Here is a 13,026-nt window from a genome sequence, read left to right as displayed (position 1 = left end):
TAAGCTTTACTAAAAAATACAGGTTGGACAGCAAATGAAAGATACACTAGTTCTTAATGCAACCGCTGTGTTAGATTTTTTAAAATAACGTTAGTACGACATACAGCTTCTGTTATAGCGAGAGAGCGCCCAAAATAATGGCGGAATATAAGTCTAAACATTTTTGACAGAAATACGAATTAACATCATAAATGGTTCCTACTATTTGATGAGCTTCCATCAGAATCTTGTACAAGTTGTCCTTTGTCCAGAATAATCGTTGTTCGGTTGTAGAATGTCGTCTTCATCTGTCGAATTAGCTAACAAAGCTGGCCATGCGCCACAGAATTGTCCAACTCACAATAACGCATAACAAATAAAATACCGAAAATCGCAATATACTGATATAAACTGATATAAGTCGGTTTAATATAACTAGTTGATGATGTTTTTAACACATATATCAAATAAAATCAGAGCCAGATATATCCTCGCAGTGGCAGACCACGAGCAAAACACCTGCACAGGATCGGTACATCTGAACGTCACACCTACGGGACAGGTACAGGGTGACAACAACAACTGCCAGAGTTACACCAGGAATGCACAATCCCTCCATCAGTGCTCAGACTGTCCACAATAGGCTGGACTGAGGGCTTGTAGGCCTGTTCTAAGGCATGTCCTCACCAGACATCACCGACAACAACGTCACCTATGGGTTTTGTCTCACCAGGGGTGATGGTTGGATTCGCATTTATCATTGAAGGAATGAGCGTTACACAAGGCCTGTACTCTGGAGCGGGATCGATTCGGAGGTGGAGGGTCCGTCATGGTCTGGGGCGGACTGAGCTTGTTGTCATCGCAGGCAATCTCAACGCTGTGCGTTACAGGGAAGACATCATCCTCCCTCATGTGGTACCCTTCCTGAAGGCTCATCCTGACATGACCCTCCAGCATGACAATGCCACCAGACATACTGCTCGTTCTGTGCGTGATTTCCTGCAAGACAGGAATGTCAGTGTTCTGCCATGGCCAGCGAAAAGCCCGGATCTCAATCCCATTGAGCACGTCTGGGACCTGTTGGATCAGAGGGTGAAGGCTAGGGCCATTCCCCCCAGAAATGTCCGGGAACTTGCAGGTGCCTTAGAGGAAGAGTGGGGTAACATCTCACAGCAAGAACTGGCAAATCTGGTGCAGTCCATGAGGAGGAGATGCACTGCAGTACTTAAGGCAACTGGTGGCAACACCAGATACTGACTGTTACTTTTGATTTTGACCCCCCCCCTTTGTTCAGGGACACATTATTCCATTTCTGTTAGTCACATGTCTGTAGAACTTGTTCAGTTTGTGTCTCAGTTGTTGAATCTTATGTTCATTCAAATATTTACACATGTTAAGTTTGCTGAAAATAAACGCAGTTGACAGTGAGGACGTTTCTTTTTTTGCTGAGTTATATATTTATTTAATTTTTTATTAAATGTAACCTTATTAACTAGTCAAGAACACAATCTAATTTACATTGGACAGCCTACCCCGGCCAAATCCAGACGACACTGGGCCAATTGTGCACCGCCCTATGGGACTCCCAATCACAGCCGGATGTGATACAGCCTGGATTTGAACCAGGGACTGTAGTGACAACTCTTGCACTGAGATGCAGTGTCTTAGACCGCTGCACCACTCGGGAGCCCAGTATGTGGACAACCCCTTCAAAAATGGTGGATTCGCCTCCTCTGGGCAGCACGTGCTGGCACCGCCACCCGAGCAGTAGGGAGGGGAATAAAGGGAAGGGATAAAGGGGGGGAGGGATAAAGGGGGGGAATAAGTGACACCCACCCTCTTTCTTTCTCCCTGTCCTTGTTCTGTATGTCTTGTTTTGTAATAATTGTTTTGTACCCAGAACTCTGGATCTTTTTATTTCTGCCTGCTCTTTTATGTTTAGTTAAAAATTGTATACCTGCCTTTCATACCTATACACCATTCCTGTGTGTGTTCATTAAAAAATATTTGAACAAAAAATGGTGGATTCGGCTATTTCAGCCACACCCGTTGCTGATAGGTATAAAAATCAAGTACACAGCAATGCAATCTCCATAGACAAACATTGGCAGTCGAATGGCCTTACTGAAGTGACTCAGTGACTTTCAACGTGGCACCGCTATAGGATGCTACCTTTCCAACAAGTCAGTTTGTCAAATTTCTGCCCTGGTCAACTGTAAGTGGTGTTACCGTTACTGTTTAGTGGAAACTTCTTGGAGCAACAACAGCTCAGCCGCTAAGTGGTAGGCCACACAAGCTCACAGATTGGGACCGCCGAGTGCTTAAGCGTCTAGCACGTAACAATCGTCTGTCCTCGGTTGCAACACTCACTACTGAGTTCCAAATTGCCTCTGGAAGAAACGTCAGCACAAGAACTGTTAGTCGGGAGCTTCATGGCCGAGCAGCCACACACAAGCCTAAGATCACCATGTGCCATGCCCAGCGTCGGCTTGAGTAGTGTAGAGCTTGCCGCCTTTGGACTCTGGAAACTCTCTTTAGCTCTCGAGTGATCAATCACGCTTCTGGCAGTCCAACAGACAAATCTGGGTTTGGCGGATGCCAGGAGAATGCTACCTGCCCCAATGCATAATGCCAACTGTAAAGTTTGGTGGAAAAGGAATAATGGTCTGGGTCTGGAAGTGAAAGGAAATCGTAACGCTACAGCATACAATGACATTCTAGACCATTCTGTGCTTTGGGGAAGGCCCTTTCCTGTTTCAGCATGACAATGCCCCGTCCATACAGAAATGGTTTGTCGAGATCAGTGTCGAAGAACTTGACTGGCCTGCACAGAGCACTGACCTCAACCCCATCGAACACCTTTGGGATGAATTGCAACGCCGACTGTCAGCCATGCCTAAAACACCCAACATCAGTGCCTGACCTCACTAATGCTCTTGTGGCTGGATGGAAGCAAGTCCCCGTATAATTGTTCCAAAATCTAGTGGAAAGCATTCCCAGAAGAGTGGAGACTGTTATAGCAGCAAAGGGGTGACCAACTCCATATTAATGCCCATGATTTTGGAGCATACTTTTGGACATTTAGTGTAGCTTCAGTTTGCCATGTCAGTCCCATTAAATATTTACCATAAAGTGGCTGGATTAAAAAGTGATTTCAAAAGGTCATTAAAAAGAGAGGGACCAGAAGCACAGACTCTTATAAATAATTAGAACTCAAATCTCATCGAGCAGATGGAATTTAACAGTGCGAGCCCCAAAAAAGTTCATATTTTTCTTCAATCGTCCTCAGTTCTAAGGATGAAGTTAACAGAAAGACAGAGGCCAGAGAGAGAAAGAGATAAGGGAGAGAAAGAAAAAGGGAGAGAGAACAGTCCTTTACAAAAGAGGGATATTGGAGATGTGGTGGTTGTCCCTGTCGAAAAGGCCACCACCCCACAGAAAGCACCCTGCCCTGAGATCTGATGGCCTGAGTCCCAAATGGCACCCTATTGCCTATATAACCCCAGTGGGCTCTGGTCAAAAGTAGAGCACCAAACGGGGAACAGGGTGCTATTTGGGACGCTACCCCTTGGATTCTGTGATTAATGACACAGCACATGCCAAACACTTAATACCCTATTGTTATGGCGATAAAGGAGATCAAAACCAGCTTGTTAATTGTGTGGTAAAGATATTTCTATTGCCAAACTCCATCCCAGTAACCATCAGTAATGCATCGACCTTGAGTATAATATCACAGCATTTTTTAGCAGCTGCTGAAGATGAGCTGCATAAAAGGCTCTAATGATTTTTGCATCAAGATCTCAATATGAGAAAAACTCACTTCAATAAACATAACTTACAAATAAACTCAAACTGATGTAAATAGCAGTCGCAAAAGTCAAACTGTAGAAGATGTGGGAATTTCCAGATGTATCAACAAAAGTCATCATATATCATCATAACTTCACTCAGTGAGTGATGCATGGGCCAATACACTTATGAGTGAAAGCAAAATACGTCGCACTTGAATTGGAAGAATGTTTACATTTTCACATTGAGGTCACGTTCAGCCTTGTAATAAGCTGAACAATGAAAACGCTGCAGTAACCCATGACGACTTCACTCTATCAAATTGAGCCCTGGTTTCCTAGGGTTAAGGTTTACATGTTGAGAGACTGAATCAAGTAGGATAGAGAGCTGCATGGCTATTAATACACACAAGATTTCCTAAAAGTACAGACTCTTCATCCCAAATTGCATCCTATTCCCTACATATAGTGCACTAATTTTGACCAGAGACCCATGGGCCCTGGTCAAAAGTCGTACACTAAATAGGGAATACGGTTGCCATTTGGGAGACATATTTGGTCTGTGGAGAACACTGAGTGGAGAACACTGAGTTCATATCAGAAAGTTCCTTTCTACTGTACCTTACAGTGCATTCTCCATCCATTGTACATGGATAATCAATGAAATGTGCAGTGAGATAAAGGCTTTTTTCTCTGGTCCTTATAACTACTTAGAGAGAGATGTGATGTAACCTTTGAGACCCCATGCCTCAATGACTGAAAGAACCAAACTCTCTTCCGGTCGGTCGGTCGGTGTGTGTGTCTGTCGGTCGGTGTGTGTCTGTCGGTCGGTGTGTGTGTCTGTCGGTCGGTGTGTGTGTCTGTCGGTCGGTGTGTGTCTGTCGGTCGGTGTCTGTCTGTCTGTCTGTCTGTCTGTCTGTCTGTCTGTCTGTCTGTCTGTCTGTCTGTCTGTCTGTCTGTCTGTCTGTCTGTCTGTCTGTCTGTCTGTCTGTCGGTCGGTCGGTGTCTGTCTGTCTGTCTGTCTGTCTGTCTGTCTGTCTGTCTGTCTGTCTGTCTGCCTGCCTGCCTGCCTGCCTGCCTGCCTGCCTGCCTGCCTGCCTGCCTGCCTGCCTGCCTGCCTGCCTGCCTGCCTGCCTGCCTGCCTGCCTGCCTGCCTGCCTGCCTGCCTGCCTGCCTGCCTGCCTGCCTGCCTGCCTGCCTGCCTGCCTGCCTGCCTGCCTGCCTGCCTGCCTGCCTGCCTGCCTGCCTGCCTGCCTGCCTGCCTGCCTGCCTGCCTGCCTGCCTGCCTGCCTGCCTGCCTGCCTGCCTGCCTGCCTGCCTGCCTGCCTGCCTGCCTGCCTGCCTGCCTGCCTGCCTGCCTGCCTGCCTGCCTGCCTGCCTGCCTGCCTGCCTGCCTGCCTGCCTGCCTGCCTGCCTGCCTGCCTGCCTGCCTGCCTGCCTGCCTGCCTGCCTGCCTGCCTGCCTGCCTGCCTGCCTGCCTGCCTGCCTGCCTGCCTGCCTGCCTGCCTGCCTGCCTGCCTGCCTGCCTGCCTGCCTGCCTGCCTGCCTGCCTGCCTGCCTGCCTGCCTGCCTGCCTGCCTGCCTGCCTGCCTGCCTGCCTGCCTGCCTGCCTGCCTGCCTGCCTGCCTGCCTGCCTGCCTGCCTGCCTGCCTGCCTGCCTGCCTGCCTGCCTGCCTGCCTGCCTGCCTGCCTGCCTGCCTGCCTGCCTGCCTGCCTGCCTGCCTGCCTGCCTGCCTGCCTGTCTGTCTGTCTGTCTGTCTGTCTGTCTGTCTGTCTGTCTGTCTGTCTGTCTGTCTGTCTGTCTGTGTGTGTGTGTGTGTGTGTGTGTGTGTGTGTGTGTGTGTGTGTGTGTGTGTGTGTGTGTGTGCGTAGCCATACACCCAAGCCATTGTATATGTAAAACTAATGGTGCAACACAAATAAATCGTTTTAAAATATTCAAATGCGCTCTCCCCGCATTGGATACGGTCGCTGTCCTCAGTTCTGAAACAATCTTCAGTGTGCCGTAGAATTGGCGCCCTTTTACTTAGGCCTAAATTTCAATATATGGGCTACTGTACCAATCAAACATTCATTCGTTCATGCCATCACACATCAAACGAGACATTCATGTTTTGAGAAGCAATCAAGCATTTTAGTTAAAATTTTATAACAAATTCGATTCATGAATGCATGCAACTGTTTTTAGACTGCTGTAATAAAGGCTTTATATATATATATATATATATAAATAAAAAAAATCTTCGTTAGAACATACTCTCTGGTACAATTATATATTTAGTGTTGATTACACTGTTCCAAGTGGTCCGGGAAAAAATTATAATATTGTAATCTAACAGCAATTGTTTGACACACATAATACCCACCCAAAGCTTTCTCCTATACCATCCTCTTTCTTGCTCTTCAGTAGTTTCCACAACTAAGTCAAATATCTTCCAAAGATCTGTCTTCCCCTTTCCCTCTTGAACAACTAGTAAACATTTGCCCGTTTCGAGTTTCCATTTTGCTGTCACGTGTCACTGTGTTCGGAGTTTATAAACAATTTATTGATGTGATGATAGGCTATAGGTCAGGCCCTATTGTTCACATGCATGCGATTCGTACACGTTTCATATAAAGAGAACAAAGGTTGAGGGAATAGGGAATGTTATTCCTAAACAAATTAGGGATTTCAGTAACAGAACTTCTCAGTCAGAAAAGTAAGAAACTAAATGGCTGACAGCTTCAGCACGGACAGCGCAATAAACATTTGCTGTGCTGTGGTACTTTTTCACTGCAGCACCCTGCAGAGCAAAACAACGTGTGCCAGTCACACAGGCACTCACTGTAATAATTTTTTTTTTTTTTACACAGTGTGACCATCAGGCTCCTTCTTGAATCATTTGTGTGCTTAAAGCATCAGACAAGCTCAGAGCATATGTAGTTGATTTTATTCAAACACATAGAAAAATAATTTTAAACAATTAGACCAATCGATTGGTCAAAAGAACAGGATGACTGTCGACAAAACAATAAATAAAATTGTCAGGGACAGCGCTACTTTGGCGCCATTCTAACTACTGACACTTCGTTGTTTCAATAAACATTTTCAGCAGCTTCACTTGTTGTTTACATTCTTTGCTGTAACAAAATAATTGCATGATACTTATTCTGCCTCTAATTTGTTACTCGACCTGATAACACTGACAGTAAATCTATTAAAGCTGTCGCATTATACTTATGTCTGTCACGAACGTCGTCGGGAGAAAGAGAGGAGGACCAAGGTGCAGCGTGGTAAGTGTCCATATTAATAATTTAATCAAAACTGAACACTAAACAAAATAACAACGAGGAAAAAACGAAAACGAAACAGTTCTGCAAAGTGACATACACTAAACAGAAAACAACCACCCACAAACAAAAGTGGGAAAACAGGCTACCTAAGTATGGCTCCCAATCAGAGAACGATAGACAGCTGACTCTGATTGGGAACCACACCAGGCAGAAAACACAGAAACAGAAAACCTAGACATACAACATAGAATACCCACCCACATCACACCCTGACCAAAACAAAAATAGAAACATACAAAGGTCAGGGCGCGACAATGTCACTGTTTGTTTACCCCTTAGTTTTTCGCTGGCTAGCTGACGTTAGTTGTAGGGCTAGCGAGATAAATTTGCTAGTCTTAGATATGTCAAGCAACTAATTCCAGTCTTTGGTTGCCCTTGAACGGTCTAGGTATTTACAAAAGTTGAATCTTGTTGACTTGCATTTATGTGGTTTCAACTGGGGAGACAAGCTGGGGAGACAACCCTACCAAAATGGCACAAAGTAGCCTGTAGCAATATCTACACCTACTTGGTGGAATGTCCAGGTTTGAATAAATATCCAAATGCATATTAAAGCACATAGGCCTACTTAGTCTATAGGGTTAACGTTAGCAAATAATTCTCCCTGGCTGAACTCTGGTTAGGTACTACGGTTATTTGAACGTATACAGCTCACTAGTCCTTATTACAAGCTAACTAGCAATCTTTATGCAAAACACATTGCTAGTTAGATACAAACAAGCATTAGCTAGCGTGCATCGAACACACAAAAGTATCGAGTAACCGGAGCCCACAGCTTTCCATCAGCATCATCATCATCGCGGCGTATAGCCTGAAACATGAGGTTCATCTAACCTGGTCCTTGGACAGTTGATCAAACTTCATTTTAATTTGGTGGTCTTTTCTCCGAACTATTGTTAAAACAAAATAATACGCAACAACTTTTTAGCATCTTATGGATTGATAGCAGGGCTAGTTAGCTAGCAAAATATTTGATTTTTTAGCAATGGGCTTTTTGTCTGATAATCGTGACGTACATTACATGCAACAGTCTATCTGTTCATGCAAAAGTAGGTGAATAGCAGTTATGGGCAGTCACTACCATTATGTGACATTTATTATTTGTTTTATTCTGCGTTGTTACAGCATTCAACCAACATAAGTGCATAGTGCATTTAATGTAAAACAATTATCAAAACCGAAAACTGTGATATGCTTTTATAATCGAACCGGCCTCAAAAAGCACTAATCGCTCAGCACTAGGGGCCACAAAAGATCTGAACTCGTTATGAGGGGCAGCAGTGGCTCTCGGGTCTGTATTCCCACACCCATATCCACACATGCAGCCTTTTGGGGGCCCTTAGTGAAATCGTGTTGGGGGGCTCACCACCTTGTGAGCAAAAAAATGTAAAAGCCTACCTCTTTACAGCGGACAGAAAACAATATGTTTTAAGAGTTCATTTCCTGCAATTCTACTCACTTACAGTTTACAGCTAATTTCCTGCAATGGCGAAGATGCATAAAGATGTCGGAATTTAGATATGGAGTCATTGTTTTAGCACTACGGACTGAGTTTTCTAACTACACCACGCGGCATGTTTCAACACGCCAATAAAACAACAATCTACTTTTGGGTTTTTCAAATTGCCTATGTCTTGGAGCTAGAATTAGGGTAATGTATGCTGTGCCAATGACGACAGAAAAAAAGAGTGAAGAAGAGCAATGTGCAATACAGCGAAATTAACAAACAAGGCATTTGTGGTAAGTGCATGGGGCCGCCATATTTATGCACCTCCGTTATTCTACCCATTTTGCCATAGGGTGGAGAGAAATGTTTGCCATTTTTAATATGATATCTGAGTGAGAGTGACTAACAAAATCAATTTGCCCCCCAGGCGGTAATTCGACCATGATTACTACAATTAGTAGTTATCTGGCTAGACTAATTTACAATAAAAAAAATGTTTAGCTGACATGGGCTAATTGAGTGATATTCAGTGATTGACATAACAAGAGAAAAACTCCTGATGCACAATCACATTTGGAAATTGCATCTTATGTTTTCTATCTCTCAACAGTAAGTTTAGACCCTGTTCCAAATGTTTTTAGTTTTTATTAAAATCAAATCAAATTTTATTGGTCACATACACATGGTTAGCAGATGTTAATGCAAGTGTAGCGAAATGCTTGTGCTTCTAGTTCCGACCATGCAGTAATATCTAACAAGTAATCTAACAATTTCACAATTTATCGGTAGGCCTACAAATGGGGGGCCGTTAGTTGGCCAACCATGCCTTAGACACTACTCAATCGTTTCACTTACTTGTGCTTTGGCAGTAGCTCTCTTTGGAATTGCTGAAAATCAGACTGTTTAGAATTCTAAAAAGGAGTTTGTGTAGAAAGATGTCATTTCTTGATAGCCCAATTTAAAGATGGAATAATATATCAATCACTTTACATTTCAGCAAAAAGACAACCAGAGAAAACATGCTAATCTGCATGAAAAACAGCAAAATTGTTTAAAATGAGCCTCACCTGACAATATGAGCAGTCTGGGTTTTAGCTACTCTGACAGGGTTCATTCCCAGCCCTCCCTCGAAACATTGAGCAAGGAGGATGTCCACAAAACATCCATCCTCATGACCCAGTCACCATGTCCATATATAATCATTTCCATGTTCAGCACACAGACAGTTCTAACCAACCCTTACGCCAGCCAACTCTAGCCCGGCGAAACCGGCCAAGTTCACATTAAGACCAGATGTGGGTCACTAACGTTTCCCCTAACTTGAGGGGTCAAAAGATCTGGTTCACAGAGTAGCCTCAGTTATTCAATAGGGTATGAATGAGAGGCCTTCTGTGAAAGGGTTATCACTTGTTTTGAGACACTTTAGACATAGGAGCTGAGTAGAAACATGCTTCAAAGGGAGGATATGACTCAAGTGTTAATCAATGACTCAATGGGGTCTGATATGCAACAACACTATTGCAAGTGAGTTCCTCAAGTTTCCCAGTCTGTTGCACAAGACTTGGTCAAAGATATCAAGTTAAAAAAATGCAAATCAAAATGTTTAAATTGTGCATTTATTATCACTGAAGATGCAGGAAAGGGATATGTTTTGAGATTAAAACAGATTAAAACACCTTTCCTGAACATGTTGCCACTGTCAGATCCGAAAGTAGTTTCTCAATGTGCACTGAATGTGCAGTCATTTTCATAGCTCTATAACCATTTACACATTTTATTTCATGTTGGAATTGATTACATTTAGGGGAAATGCGCCTTCTGGTTAGGGAGCCGAAGCAATGACAGAAATATGCAAATAAGCCTCATTCAGTAATGCAAAGCATCAAGAGTAAATGGCAGCAGCAGCGTTTCACTTCACTGTGTGCTGATTGTGCAGTTAGATTACTCAGATGAAAACCACAGAGGAGAGGGAACGCACACATTCCAAACCACCTTACAATATCAACACCAGGTACTGGAGGTTCAGAGGAAGTCGTACCTACATCTAAGAGGGCTTTTTATTTTCCGACAGCAGACCGTTTTATTTACAAATACAAAAGATGCCGTCTGGAGTTATCCTCCAACGGCCGGCGAGGCGGCTTGGCGCCTCTCCAAACTACCAATAGTCAGGTAAGATTTTGTAACATATTTTGAAAAGCAACAAGGTTCAAAGTCAAACAAAGACTGAAGCAGAGGTTTGGCTTTCAGAAAAGGCAGCTTTGCTCCATCTCTTTTCCTTGATCCAATCAGTGCTTTCAAACCTCTCCCAGAGCAAGCTGATTCAACAGTTCCAAGACAATTTGGAGACCATGCAGCTCACACGCCTGGACTTTTTGGGGCAGATGTTAGCCGCTAGCATTAGGAAAGCTTTTCAAAAAAGTGTTGGATAGCTTCCCATTGAGTTTTAACCCAACATTAGGGACGCTGTTGCTGATCTCTCATCACCACCGTTATTCAGACACCGCAATTGATGCTGTGATTTCATGCTTTGTTACTTAAGTTTATCGAGTAAGCGCTAAATGTGAAAGCATAATCAATAATGTCCAAATTTGCATTCCAGGAAGGACGACAGTCAGACAGTGTCTTTCCTTCCCACTCTCTGAGTGTGGTCTCTCTAATGGAAAACATTTAGCAGCATGTAGCCTCTATACTGCAGCTAATTTATCAGGGAGCTTTCCTGGCAGACGTTTCCATCGACTCTCCACAACATTTATTACCCAATGCACTGTGAAGCAAACAACAAGAGGCCCAACTTCTAAACCACCCAGCCCTAAATTAGTTCCAAGCAGTGAGATACAGAACCATTTATGTTTAGTACACAATACCACAGTTATCCACTCTTTTTCTCTCTTCAAGCATAATCTAAAAAGTTGTTTAGATTGGATCATATAATGTCTTCAAGAAAAAGCAGTTTTAGAGAAATTCTAAGGATAAGGCAAAGTGAGGGGCTTTATTCTGTAGAGGGACAGGTGGAACTCATAATTTCACTTGAACTCTTACATATTGCCTTGTGTTGTTCTAAAGAAGCATGATTATTCTACTGTAAACCACAGGGCTAACTTTCCTTTTGAGACATGAGATTTGCTATTATCTTTATCTTAATGTGATGTAACAATGGTGCTAGAAAAGAAGGCTGATGTTTTAAAACTGTAATAGTCGTGGCTGAACGACGACACTATCAACATACAGCTGGCTGGTTATATGCTGTACTGGAAGGATAGAACAGAGGCGTCTGGTAAGATAAGGGGCGGCGGACTATGTATATTTGTAAATAATAGCTGGTGCTCGATATCTAAGGAAGACTCAAGCTATTGCTCGCCTGAGGTAGAGTAGCTCATGATAAGCTGTAGACCACACTATCTACCTAGAGAGCTTTCATCTGTATTCCTCGTAGCTGTTTACATACCCCCACAGACTGAGGCCACAGACTCCTAGTAGCAGGGGACTTTATGCAACCAGGGGGGGGGGAATTCTAGACCACCTTTACTCCACACATAGAGACGCATACAAAGCTCTCCCTCGCCCTCCATTTGGCAAATCTGACCATAATTCTATCCTCCTGATTCCTGCTTACAAGCAAAAATTAAAGCAGGAAGCACCAGTGACTAGATCAATAAAAAAAGGTCAGATGAAGCAGATGCTAAGGTACAGGACTGTTTTGCTAGCACAGACTGGAATATGTTCCGGGATTCCGCCGATGGCATTGAGGAGTACACTACATTTTTATATAACTAGGCAAGTCAGTTATGTACATATGTTTATTTACAATGACGGCGTACCGGGGAACAATGGGTTAACTGCCTTGTTCAGAGACAGAACGACAGATTTTTACCTTGTCGGCTCCGGGATTTGATCCAGCAACTTTTCGTTACTGGCCCAACTCTCTAACCACTAGGCTACCTGCCAACCTTCATCAATAAGTGCATCGATGATGTCGTCCCCACAGTGACGACATCATCCGCACTGAGCTAAAGGCTAGAGCTGCCGCTTTCAAGGAGCGGAACTCTTACCCAGAAGCTTATAAGAAATCCCGCTATGCCCTCCGACTAACCATCAAACAGGCAAAGCATCAATACAGGACTAAGATCGAATCATACTACACCGGCTCTGACGATCTTCGAATGTGGCAGGGCTTGCAAAACATTAGACTACAAAGGAAAGCACAGCCAAGCCCTGCCAAGTGACACGAGCATACCAGATAAGCTAAAGTACTTCTATGCTCGCTTGAAGGTAAATAACACTGAAACATGCATGAGAGTACCCGATGTTCCGGAAGACTGTGTGATCAAGCTCTCCGCAGCCGATGTAAGACCTTTAAAACAGGTTAACATTCACAAGGCCGCGGGGCCAGAATGACTACTGGGACGTGTACTGCGAGCATGCGCTGACCAACTGGCAAGTGTCTTCACTGATATTTTCAACCTCTCCGAGTCTGTA

At 43.9% G+C, this 13,026-nt stretch overlaps 1 protein-coding gene across 11 annotated transcripts in view; it reads right to left on the bottom strand.

Moving 5' to 3' along the window:
• Positions 1-13,026, bottom strand: part of LOC129823982 (disco-interacting protein 2 homolog C-like) — a 279,556-nt gene that overhangs the window by 247,542 nt on the left and 18,988 nt on the right. The gene's annotated exons all lie outside the window — the stretch shown is intronic.

The sequence above is a fragment of the Salvelinus fontinalis genome, chromosome 26 (genome assembly GCF_029448725.1).
Source record: "Salvelinus fontinalis isolate EN_2023a chromosome 26, ASM2944872v1, whole genome shotgun sequence".
NCBI classification, from domain to species: domain Eukaryota; kingdom Metazoa; phylum Chordata; class Actinopteri; order Salmoniformes; family Salmonidae; genus Salvelinus; species Salvelinus fontinalis.
This window is presented reverse-complemented; position numbering and strand designations above follow the sequence as displayed.